The sequence below is a fragment of the Hordeum vulgare genome, chromosome 6H (assembly GCF_904849725.1).
Source record: "Hordeum vulgare subsp. vulgare chromosome 6H, MorexV3_pseudomolecules_assembly, whole genome shotgun sequence".
Taxonomy (NCBI): domain Eukaryota; kingdom Viridiplantae; phylum Streptophyta; class Magnoliopsida; order Poales; family Poaceae; genus Hordeum; species Hordeum vulgare.
In genome coordinates, this window is record NC_058523.1 from 259,058,678 (window position 1) to 259,072,866 (window position 14,189).

The following is a 14,189-nucleotide window of genomic DNA, read 5'->3' on the forward strand; positions in this document are numbered from 1 at the left end:
TGGTGTTGTAGTAATCTGTGAGCCACAGGGGACTCAGCAATCTCATTTCCAAAGGTATCAAGACTAGCAAAGCTTAATGGGTGAGGCATGGTTGAGTGGTGAGGTTGCAGCAGCGACTAAGCATATATTTGGTGGCTAACATACGAGTACCAAAAATAAGAGGGGGAAGATCTACGCATAGCGGACGTGAACTACTGATGACCAAATGAATGATCCTGAACACCTACCTACGTCAGACATAACCCCACCGTGTCCTCGATCGGAGAAGGAACTCACGAAAGAGACAGTCACGGTTATGCACACAGTTGCCAAGTTTTAATTAAGTTAACTTCAAGTTATCTAGAACCAGTGTTAAACAAAGTTTCCACGTTGCCACATAACCGCGGGCACGGCTTTCCGAAAAGATTTAACCCTGCAGGGGTGCTCCAACTAGTCCATCACAAATTACCACAAGCCGCATAGAAATCCTCAATCACGAAGCTCGCGATCTCATCGGATTCCCTAGTGGAAAACCTCAACTCTGAGATTACCCAAAGCATCACCGGAATCCCGATGCACAAGATATCTTGTTAAAGGTAAAACTAATCCAGCAAGGCCGCCCAGCGTGTCGACGATCCCGATAGGAGCCGCGTATCTCGTTCTCAGGACACGACGGATGAGCGATGGTTACCACGCCAAACGCCGAGTTGCCCCGGGTAGCGTTAGTAAGCTGCTCTGTTTTGGACCAGCACCATCAGCACTGGTCCTCCCTGTATTATGTGAAATTACTCCTCGGGTTCATGACGCCCTATGCTTTCAGTATTAAAAAAAATTATTATGTTGGGCAAATGTAGTACCAATGTTGGGCCTTGTCAGGCTAGCTTTAATCTAAAACGAATTATCAAGGGGGTCCCCATAACAACCCCGATCGTGTTAGGAGCGCTCATTTATGGAACATAACACCGGTAGCCGAAAACTAAGGGGGCAAAGGTGGAACAAAACACCAGGCTAGAAAGGTCGAGCCTTCCACCTTTTACCAAGTATATATGTGCATTAAATTAAATAGCATTTAATAGGGTGATTCAACAAGGAACCCATGTTATCACATGGCAGCATTTGCACCTGCAACTAGCAACGCTAACACATGGTTAAGCAAGCGGTAACATAGCCAATTAGTGGTTTGCTAGGTCGAACAGGTTGAAGGTAATCATGGCATTGTTGAGAGGCTGATATTTAACATGTGGTAGGCAACAAGACATAAACGATAGAAGCAATAAAACTAACATGGCAATGATAGTAATGGTATCTGGGGAAATGGTCATCTTGCCTGAGATCCCGCTTGGAAGAAGAATGCCTCCGTGAAGCAGTCGAACCGACGTAGTCGAACGGGTCCTCACTCTCCGACACGCTTGCGGAACTCTATCAAGACGAAGCAAACCGGAAACACAAATCAACACACGAAATTCAGCACACGATGCACAACACTAATGATGCATGAGCATCTGAACACATGCAAGACACGACATGACAATTCACACCAATCAAACACTACACATTAAGTGAAGTTCAATATGCAACGAGTTGCATATTAACGAAACTCCACGTTTATTTATTTAGTTCTATCCCAAATAGGCACACGGCAATATTAAATGTGGTTAAACATGGCAAGAGGTGAAGCGCAATTAAACTACCTATCTAGGCATTTTAAATGAGGTCGGAAATGAAGTATAGCATCTTCGAGACGACCTCACATGTTAATTTACAATTCTGTCCAGATCTGAACTAACACATTTTATTAGTTGTTAAACAGCAAAATAAATAGGTTCACGTGATCCTACGCGTCGAGACAAGCAATTTACACATAGAGAACATCTCCAACGGAACTACGGATCAAAAGATACAAGCACCGCAAGATATGATGGCATGAATGCAATATGTGTGTAATGACGGTCACGAGCACTTCAAAACATACAACCAGAAAGGGAAAATGAAACTACATGAGATTCTAAGCAAGTTTCATGTAGGACACGATCAAATCGGAGCTACGGATCAAAAGTTACGAGCAAAACAAGAAATCACTACAATGTGCCAAAATCAGCCACATAGCATCTTCTACGCCCCACAACTACGGGCTACTCAACTCCGATAAACTCAAGCAAGGCATGATACGAAAGAGGGCAAGAAGCACTACTACAAACAACTACAACAACTAGCATGGCATCATGGATCATTAGGGAAATTATGAGCAAAACAAGAAATCACTACAATCTGCCAAAATCAGCCACATAGCATCTTCTACGCCCCACAACTATGGGCTACTCAACTCCGATAAACTCAAGCAAGGGATGACACGAAAGAGGGCAAGAAGCACTACTACAAACAACTACAACAACTAGCATGGCATCATGGATCATTAGGGAAAGAAGACACAAAATGGCATCCCACACACTATTTCACACTTAGTGAAAATAGCAGTTTATGAAGCTGCAGTTTTCGATCTGAAGCCATATTGACAGAAGCAAAACCAATAGCTACAGGACTCCAAACGGCATGAAAATTTACAGCATGCTAGAGAAACACAAGGGCTTCAACTAACTCCATTAGACCAGCCTCAAAAGAGCTACAGATCAAAAGATACAAGCAAGACAAGACATCAGCAAAATATAACAGATTTCAGACTTCGAAATATTTCAGCTCCTCCAAATCAGCACTATTTCTAGCAACTCGAGAGCAAGAAAATCGCACCTAAACATGCATTTCTATTGCAACTTAAATATGAGGGCTAGAGAAAACATCCAAGAACAACTCCCTAGTTGACAACTTAATCAAATGAAGCACGGAATAATTCCTACGAAATAGACAAGAGGGAAACATAGCAAAATATCGCGCGAACTAACTTGCTCAAAAGCTAAAACTAATTGCACAGAAAAATCCCATGGATTTTTCTACCCCGAAACCATATAAAATATGTGGGGTTGCGCAACAAAAATATTGCCACACGTGAATGCGAGATAATCACCTAGAGACGGAAAATAGACCGGGCCTAATCTATTTCTCATGGGCTACACACAGGGGGCGCAGGTTAACTATTTAGCGCCTAGTGCGCATTATATGCGACAGAGGGGGATCTCACCTTGGGGGCCAAGGCCCAGGAGGAGAGGCAGGCCGTCGGGCGGATCTAGCCCACGAGCACTGGAGGTGCTGGGCCTCACGCGGCCTGGAGCGCGGCGCTGACGCTGGGCCTAGGGCGCTCGGCCCAGGCGCGCTGGGGACGGGGCCATGCGGCGGTGCGCGCTGGTCAACACGGGGGCGAGCAGAACCTGCAGGCTCTCTCGATCCAGCGCGCCGGCGGCGGTTCTCGGCCGGAGGGGTTGTAGGCGGCCTGGCTCGAGGTGGCGGCATGATCCCGGGAAGACGACGACGCGGATCTGACAGAACGCGGCCACGGTCGGCGAGCTGGGGGCGCGGGGCATCCGACGAAGAAGGCGACGGGGTTGCTGCGGGCTCGGTCTTCTCCGGCGATCTGCAGGGGCGCGGCGGCGGCGGGAGGCGACGCAGGGCGATGGCGGCGGCGGGCGAGGTCCTCGCGGGGCTTCGACGGCTCGGGGAAACTCCGGCCGGCTGCTGGCGATAGAGGACGGCGGCGCACAGTGGCGAGCACGCTCGGGAGCACAGGAGGCGTGGCGCACTCGGGCCAAGATGGGCTCGGGCGGGCCCAACGCGGGCTCCACGGCCCGGCGGCTGGAGGTTGGAGGAGAGAGCAGGTGGGAGGCGGCTAGGGTTTCGTGGGGTTGCACGGTTTTTGAGGAGAGATAGAGAGAGGTTGTCAAAAATGCACGGGGGGTATTTATAGACAAATGGGGAGGCTATGTTAGCCAGAATTTCGTTCCGGATCCAACCGTGCGGTCGGATTCGGACGATTCCGAACGCGGGAACGGTTACGAGGCCGTGTAGAGTGGTTATCCGGAGACGAGAGGGAGAACGGGCGGCGCGGCAACGAATTTTAAAACACCGACAGACGTCCGACGGTAGACCGAATACGGTGCCGCTACGGTTGACCGTTTGGGTACCAGACGAACTCCGATCGCGACGAAATTCGACAGGCGGCCTAGCTATAATAAAATAACACCGCACGTCAAATCTCAACCCAACCAGAGAAAGTTTTACGCACACTTTTAAAACAGGGTTCGACGATTGCGCGGGCGCGTGCGTGTGTGAACGGGCTCAGAACAAACAACGACGAGAACCGGCAACTAACAACGGTTGCAAGTTTTGAAAACTGGCGGCAATGGAGATGCCGATGCAATGCAGATGGTGCGAATGATGCGATGATGATGTGACAAATTAAAATACCCACACGACGGAAATGGAAAGGAAAGGGGAATCTTCTGGAACGCCGGCATCGGGCTGTCACAACTCTCCTACACTACAAGAGGATCTCGCCCCGAGATCCAAGAATGAAAGGGGGAGAGGATGAGAAACAATAAGAGGTAAAACTTAATCGCTTCTTTGACAAACTAGTGAAACCAACGATCCTTGAAGGTTGCAAAGAGATGAGAAATGATATGAGAAAGAAGCAAGAATTCACAAAAAATTTCGGCAGCACTTCGGTAGGAAAATGGGACAAAAAATTCGAAAAGGTAGAAAAAATAGACAATATTCATAATAAACAACTAAATAGAGCAAGGGAACACCATGATCTTGATAGAACAACAAGATTGACCCAAAAGAGCAATATCACAATGCCTGTGGAACAATAGAATATGAACTAGCTCATACAGGAGAAGAGAAAGAAGAAAAAAATGACAACTACTAACTCCAATGAACTTGACAAGCATCCTTGCGAGAAGAATTGAATGGAGTTGTTGGACAAAACAACAACGAAAAGAACAAGACAGTAGTGGGCTTATGGAAACCTTTGAAACTAATGAAGTGACAACCAGCCACTAACAGAAACAAAGATTGTTTGGGAGAAACAACATATGAACAATTTCTAACACCAAGAGGATACATTGAGAACTTGGATTAATGACAAGCACCATGATAGCAACAATCCATAGGAAAAGCTTTAGGTGAAATCCAAACAAAGATAGCTCAATGAAGAAATTATGGGTTGAAAATATCCCATGATCATAGAATTGGTGGTTTTAATTATCTCATTCTTGAAAGGAAGTCTCTTCGAGACTCCTGCACTAAGAAGAATGCTATAATACCACCTCAAAGGATAAAGGAAGAACAATGCACTAGAAAATGCAAGAGAAAGAATACTTGAGGTTCTCCAATAAAAATCTTGAAGAACACTTGAGAACGGATTGGAACCTTGATGAACCACCATGAAGGACCTCCGTATACAAATGAACGATGCAAAGATATCAAGGTAGAAAAGAATAAGATTATGACCTTGCGAAGATTTAGATGAAGCCTCACAAAGAGATACTTAAAAGAACTTGGAACTCCGGAAAAAGAAAGATATGCACTTGAGAAAAGAATTGATATCATGAGCCCTCCGGAAGAAGAATTCAGATTACTGTGAACAAGAATAAGAATTATATTACGCTTATCCTTCATCTAGTTTAATTTATGACAAGCAACGGATTAAGCATACAACTTATTCCTGTGAAAAGATTGAGGCGAGATATGAGCACAAACTAGAAGAATTGTTGCAAGAAACACCGGTGAGAATTGAAATGAACGAGGCAACCCTGAACGAATGGAGATACATGAGAATGAAGAGATCATGAGCCACCTGATAGAAAACTAGAACACGGCACCAGATAATCGAGAGACGAACGAAGAGACAACAATGGAGAAGAAATGAGGATGAAAGCTGAAAGCTGAGAACGAAGAATCTTCTAAAATGATGGCCTTCGGAGGAACGAGAAATAAAAACAGCTCAGAAATGCACCGAATAGGAAGAAAGGAATTACCCATGACTGACAACAATTAAGATGATGGCACAAGGCTGAAATGATGAATCTACAATAGAATGGACCAAGATTCGAGAGAAACACCCCTTCGGTCTTGAAAGAAGAGAATGATGAGAAGAACACCACCAAGAATTAATGAGACACTCCGGAATAAAGAAGAATGAAATGCTGAGCCAATATGAGAATTAAATCAAATAGAACTTGAAGAAGTAATATGACTGATGTAAATCATACTTACGTCATACTTGAAACGATTTATAGATCTCCGGAGATGATTAAAAGAGCCAGGTAAGATCCTGGGAAAGAACATGTGGGTTATGGGCCCACTCAAAGAACCAACCGTTATAAAAGATTGCAACAAAGAGAGATATTGCACCGGTACAAATGAAGACTAGATGAGGTAGCACCCCGAAATAATTGAAAAAGACTAGAATAAGAACTACAAAGAGAACTTGAACGCTCCGGATCGAAAAGAGAGAAATTAATACCAAGATAGGCTCATAAAAATTTCCGACATGGGAAAAAATTACAAAGATAAATAGGATATGATGAACACGGACAACTGAATTAATTCACCGGAAAAAGATAACCAGGTTGAAGGAATGATGAACTAGAACTCCTGAGAATCTTCACAATGAATCACCGGATAGGACACGGCAGAAAAGATAGAGGAAGCACAAGAAAGAAAACTCTTGGATGAAAATTGAATCACTGAAGAAAAGGGGTGGGAGGGCGGGGAAAAACAAAGACACTTGGGACAGATGAGATGAACTCTGGAAAGAATTGAAAGATTGATCTTGCAAAATTGGAGAGGATGGAATTCAGTTGAAGAGGAACACACTGGTTGAATGCAATTGATACTATGACTCCGTTTGAAAGGAATTGATAAGACAATTGATAGAGCAAAAGAATTAATACTCTCATAATAATATGAGAACACCTCTTAGAAAAGATCTGAAATCACCACTTGACATCGAAGCAACACAAATTTGTTGGAAGATCGTCCTATAAGTAACTACTTGAATTCCCACCTATGAATTCCCAAAATATCTGGTCATGCAATCTGGTACACGGATACAAGGAGTAATAATCACGCAACTCCTATACTAACCCGTCACCTGTATCACATCCATTAACACACAACCAGAATCTCGGACCTTCATCTATAATAGACCCTCATGATCACAATGATACAAAGTATGGCAGTACTCCCGAACAATCTGCACCAGTACTGGGGACATCGGGGTTATCTCACCACTACTAGTATTGAAGCAATTATGAACATCCTTCATTCTGAGATACTAAGAAATCTGAATGATAACGATGTGCTCAAGAATCCCCTAGAGCTCAACTCCCCTGAAACTCAAAGCAGATAGGAGGCACCAATACAAAACTCCGTCACATCGGTATCATATAGATTTCAAAAATATCCGCGTGATCCTAAAAAAAATTTGAGTGAGAAGAGGAGTAGAATTAAATTATTACGTCAAGAGTCCTCACCAGAGCATGGAAGAGGAGAAAAAGAATCCTACTCTCCGATATATAACTATACTCAAATAGTTTTTCACTAGAGTCGAATCGACCAAGTTCGATCAATCAAGGGGGCTCCTAGGTCGGTACTGCTCTGATACCAACTTGTCACGCCCCAAGATGCGACCATATCCTTAATTTGGCACGAAGGCCTCGTCAGGAATAGAAGCGCATCTCGTCGTGTCGCACGAATGGATATCGTTACAAGTATATGTACTGAAAAGAAGAGATATATAATAGAATTGGCTTATACTCGCCACAAGCTATATCAGAGTCACATCAGTACATTACATAGTCATCAAGAGTAAGAGCAGGGTCCGTCTACAGACGAAAACAAACGAGAAAAATAAGAACGACGACCATCCTTATTATCCCAGGCTGCCGGCCTGGAACCCATCCTAGATCGATGATGAAGAAGAAGAAGAAGCAACTCCAAATGAACAATCAACGCGCTCGCGTCAAGTAACCTTTACCTGTACCTGCAACTGGTGTTGTAGTAATCTGTGATCCACAGGGGACTCAACAATCTCATTTCCAAAGGTATCAAGACTAGCAAAGCTTAATGGGTGAGGCATGGTTAAGTGGTGAGGTTGCAACAGCGACTAAGCATATATTTGGTGGCTAACTTACGAGTACCAGAAATAAGAGGGGGAAGATCTACGCATAGCGGACGTGAACTACTGATGACCAAATGAATGATCTTGAACACCTACCTACGTCAGACATAACCCCACCGTGTCCTCGATCGGAGAAGGAACTCACGAAAGAGACAGTCACGGTTACGCACACAGTTGGCAAGTTTTAGTTAAGTTAACTTCAAGTTATCTAGAATTAGTGTTAAATAAGTTTCCACGTTGCCACATAACCGCGGGCACGACTTTCCGAAAAGATTTAACCCTGCAGGGGTGCTCCAACTAGTCCATCACAAATTACCACAAGCCGCATAGAAATCCTCAATCACGAAGCTCGCGGTCTCGTCGGATTCCCTAGTGGAAAACCTCAACTCTGAGATTACCCAAAGCATCACCGGAATCCCGATGCACAAGATATCTCGTCAAAGCTAAAACTAATCCCGCAAGGCCGCCCGACGTGTCGACGATCCCGATAGGAGCCGCGTATCTCGTTCTCAGGACACGACGGATGAGCGATGGTTACCACGCCAAACGCCGAGTTGCCCCGGGTAGCGTTAGTAAGCTGCTCTGTTTTGGACCAGCACCATCAGCACTGGCCCTCCCTGTATTATGTGAAATTACTCCTCGGGTTCATGACGCCCTATGCTTTCAGTATTAACAAAATTATTATGTTGGGCAAATGTAGTACCAATGTTGGGCCTTGCCAGACCAGCTTTAATCTAAAACGAATTATCAAGGGGGTCCCCATAACAACCCCGATCGTGTTAGGAGCGCTCATTTATGGAACATAACACCGGTAGCTGAAAACTAAGGGGGCAAAGGTGGAACAAAAGACCAGGCTAGAAAGGCCGAGCCTTCCACCTTTTACCAAGTATATAGGTGCATTAAATTAAATAACATTTAATAGGGTGATATAACAAGGAACCCATGTTATCACATGGAAGCATTTGCACCTGCAACTAGCAACGCTAACACATGGTTAAGCAAGCGGTAACATAGCCAATCAGTGGTTTGCTAGGTCGAACACGTTGAAGGTAATCATGGCATTGTTGAGAGGCTGATATTTAACCTTTGGTAGGCAACGAAACATAAACGATAAAAGCGATAAAACTAGCACGGAAATGATAGTAATGGTATCTGGGGAAATGGTCATCTTGCCTAAGATCCCGCTTGGAAGAAGAATGCCTCCGTGAAGCAGTCGAACCGACGTAGTCGAACGGGTCCTCACTCTCCGACACGCTTGCGGAATTCTATCTAGACGAAGCAAACCGGAAACACAAATCAACACACGAAATTCACCACACGATGCACAATACTAATGATGCATGAGCAGCTGAACACATGCAAGACACGACATGACAATTCACGCCAATCAAACACTACACATTAAGTGAAGTTCAATATGCAACGTGTTGCATATTGACGAAACTCCACGTTTATTTATTTAGTTCTATCCCGAATAGGTACACGGCAATATTAAATGTGGTTAAACATGGCAAGAGGTGAAGCGCAATTAAACTACCTATCTAGGCATTTTAAATGAGGTCGGAAATGACATATAGCATCTCCGAGACGACCTCACATGTTAATTTACAATTCTATCCAGATGTGAACTAACACATTTAATTAGTTGCTAAACAGCAAAATAAATAGGTTCACATGATTCTACGCATGGAGACAAGCAATTTACACATAGAGAACATCTCCAACGGAGCTACGGATCAAAAGATTCAAGCACCACAAGATATGATGGCATGAATGCAATATGTGTGCAACAACGGTCACGAGGACTTCAAAACATACAACCAGCAAGGGAAAATGAAACTACACAAGATTCTAAGCAATTTTCATGTAGGATACGATCAAATCGGAGCTACGGATCAAAAGTTACGAGCAAAACAAGAAATCACTACAATGTGCCAAAATCAGCCACATAGCATCTTCTACGCCCCACAACTACGGGCTACTCAACTCCGATAAACTCAAGCAAGGCATGATACGAAAGAGGGCAAGAAGCACTACTACAAACAACTACAACAAATAGCATGGCATCATGGATCACTAGGGAAGTTACGAGCAAAACAAGAAATCACTACAATCTGCCAAAATCAGCCACATAGCATCTTCTACGCCCCACAACTATGGGCTACTCAACTCCGATAAACTCAAGCAAGGGATGACACGAAAGAGGGCAAGAAGCACTACTACAAACAAGTACAACAACTAGCATGTCATCATGGATCATTAGGGAAAGAAGACACAAAATGACATCCCACACACTATTTCACACTTGGTGAAAATAGCAGTTTATGAAGCTGCAGTTTTCGATCTGAAGCCATATTGACAGAAGCAAAACCAATAGCTACAGGACTCCAAATGGCATGAAAATTTACAGCATGCTAGAGAAACACAAGGGCTTGAACTAACTCCATTGGACCAGCCTCAAAAGATCTACAGATCAAAAGATACAAGCAAGACAAGACATCAGCAAAATATAACAGATTTCAGACTTCGAAATATTTCAGCTCCTCCAAATCAGCACTATTTCTAGCAACTTGAGAGCAAGAAAATCACACCTAAACATGCATTTCTATTGCAACTAAAAATATGAGGGGCTAGAGAAAACATCCAAGAACAACTCCCTAGTTGACAACTTAATCAAATGAAGCACGAAATAATTCCTACGAAATAGACAAGAGGGCAACATAGCAAAATATCGCGCGAACTAACTTGCTCAAAAGCTAAAACTAATTGCACAGAAAAATCCCATGGATTTTTCTACCCCGAAACCATATAAAATATGTGGGGTTGCGCAACAAAAATATTGCCACATGTGAATGCGAGATAATCACCTAGACACGGAAAATAGACCGGGCCTAATTGCACAGAAAAATCCCTACCCCGAAACCATATAAAATATGTGGGGTTGCGCAACAAAAATATTGCCACACGTGAATGCGAGATAATCACATAGACACGGAAAATACGGTAAATCCCTACACGCAAAATACTAGAGACCGCTCTAAAATACATGGAAAAATGGTTCCTAAAACATGGGCATTTTACCTAAGGCATTCGGGCAATCCGGGGACGCGTGAAAAATATCTACGGGACGAAACAATATAGACAACACACATTTCTAGGCATATGGCATGCTAAACGACATCAAACAAATATGCAAGTTGCAAATTCGTAATCTAAGCGAAATTCTACACGAAAAACATATACTACACGTCGCGATCCGACTTACGGATAATAAACTAAGGCCATTCTAATTATCGTCTATAATCTGGAATTTTAAATAAATTCCGAAAATACCTACATTATCTTACCAGGCCTAATCTATTTCTCATGGGCTACACAAAGGGGGCGTAGGTTAACTATTTAGTGCCTAGTGTGCATTATAGGCGACAGAGGGGGATCTCACCTTGGGGGCCAAGGCCCAGGAGGAGAGGCAAGCCGTCGGGCGGATCTGGCCCACGAGCACTGGAGGTGCTGGGCCTCACGCGGCCTGGAGCGCGGCGCTGACGCTGGGCCTAGGGCGCTCGGCCCAGGCGCGCTGGGGACGGGCCCATGCGGCGGTGCGCGCTGGTCAACGCGGGGGCGAGCAGAACCTGCAGGCTCTCCCGATCCAGCGCGCCGGCGGTTCTCGGCCGGAGGGGTTGCACGCGGCCAGGCTCGAGGTAGCGGCGTGAGCCCGTGAAGACGACGGCGTGGATCTGACAGAACGCGGCCACGGCCGGCGAGCTGGGGGCGCGGGGCATCCGGCGAAGAAGGCGACTGGGTTGCTGCGGGATCGGTCTTCTCCGGCGAGCTGCAGGGGCGCGGCGGCGGCGGGAGGCGACGCAGGGCGATGGCGGCGGTGGGCGAGGTCCTCGCGGGGCTCCGTCGGCTCGGGGAAACTCCGGCCGGCTGTTGGCGACAAAGGACGGCGACGAACGGGGGCGAGCAAGCTCGGGAGGAGAGGAGGCGTGGCGCACTCTGGCCGAGATGGGCTCGGGCGGGCCCGACGCGGGCTCCACTACCCGACGGCTCGAGGTGGGAGGAGAGAGCAGATGGGAGGCGGCTAGGGTTTCGTGGGGTTGCACGGTTTTCGAGGAGAGATGGAGAGAGGTTGTCTAAAATGCATGGGGGGTATTTATAGACAAATTGGGAGGCTAGGTTAGCCGGAATTTCATTCCGGATCCAACTGTGCGGTCGGATTCGGACGATTCCGAACGCGGGAACGGTTACGAGGCCATGTAGAGTGCTTATCCGGAGACGAGAGGGAGAACGGGCGGCGCGGCAACGAATTTAAAAACACCGACAAACGTCCGACGGTAGACCGAATACGGTGCCGCTACGGTCGACCGTTCGGGTACGAGACGAACTCCGGTCGCAACAAAATTCCACAGGCGGCCTAGCTATAATAAAATAACACCGCACGTCGAATCTCAACCCAACCACAGAAAGTTTTACCCACACTTTTAAAACAGGGTTCGACGATGCCGCGGGCGCGTGTGTGTGTGAACGGGCTGCGAACGAATAACGACGAGAACCGGCAACTAACAACGGTTGCAAGTTTTGAAAACTGGCGGCAACGGAGATGCCGATGCAATGCATATGGTGCGAATGATGCAATGATGATGCGACAAATTAAAATACCCACACGACGGAAACGGAAAGGAAAGGGGAATCTTCTGGAATGTCGTCATCGGGCTGTCACAACTCTCCTACACTACAAGAGGATCTCGCCCCGAGATCCAAGAATGAAAGGGGGAGTGGATGAGAAAGAATAAGAGGTAAAACTTAGTCGCTTCTTTGACAAACTAGTGAAACCAACGATCCTTGAAGGTTGCAAAGATATGAGAAATGATATGAGAACGAAGCAAGAATTCACAGAAAATTTCGGCAGCACTTCGGTAGGAAAATGGGACAAAAAATTCGAAAAGGTAGAAAAAATAGACAATATTCATAACAAACAACTAAATAGAGTAAGGGAACACCATGATCTTGATAGAACAACAGGATTGACCCAAAAGAGCAATATCACAATGCCTCTGGAACAATAGAATATGAACTAGCTCATACGGGAGAAGAAAAAGAAGAAAAGAATGACAACTACTAACTCCAATGAACTTGACAAGCATCCTTGCGAGAAGAATTGAACGGAGTTGTTGGAAAACACAATAACGAAAAGAACAAGACAGTAGTGGGCTTATGGAAACCTTTGAAACTAATGAAGTGACAACGAGCCACTAACAGAAACAAAGATTGTTTGGGAGAAACAACATATGAACAATTTCTAACACCAAGAGGATACATTGAGAACTTGGATTAATGACAAGCACCATGATAGCAACAATCCATAGGAAAAGCTTTAGGTGAAATCCAAACCAAGATAGCTCAATGAAGAAATTATGGGTTGAAAATATCCCATGATCATAGAATTGGCGGTTTTAATTATCTCATACTTGAAAGGAAATCTCTTCGAGACTCCTCCACTAACAAGAATGCTATAATACCACCTCAAAGGATAAAGGAAGAACAATGCACTAGAAAATGCAAGAGAAAGAATACTTGAGGTTCTCGAGTAAAAATCTTGAAGAACACTTGAGAATGGATTGAAACCTTGATGAACCACCATGAAGGACCTCCGTATACAAATGAACGATGCAAAGATATGAAGGTAGAAAAGAATAAGATTATGACCTTGCGAAGATTTAGATGAAGCCTCACAAAGAGATACTTAAAAGAACTTGGAACTCCGGAAAAAGAAAGATCGGCACTTGAGAAAAGAAATGATATCATGAGCCCTCCGGAAGAAGAATCTTCTAAAATGATGGCCTTCGGAGGAACAAGAAATAAAAACAACTCAGAAATGCACCGAATAGCAAGAAAGGAATTACCCATGACTGACAAAAATTAAGAAGATGGCACAAGGCTGAAATGATGAATCTACAATAGAATGGACCAAGATTCGAGAGAAACACCCCTTCGGTCTTGAAAGGAGAGAATGATGAGAAGAACACCACCAAGAATTAATGAGACACTCCGGAATAAAGAAGAATGAAATGTTGAGCCAATATGAGAATTAAATCAAATAGAACTTGAAGAAGTAATATGACTGATGTAAATCATA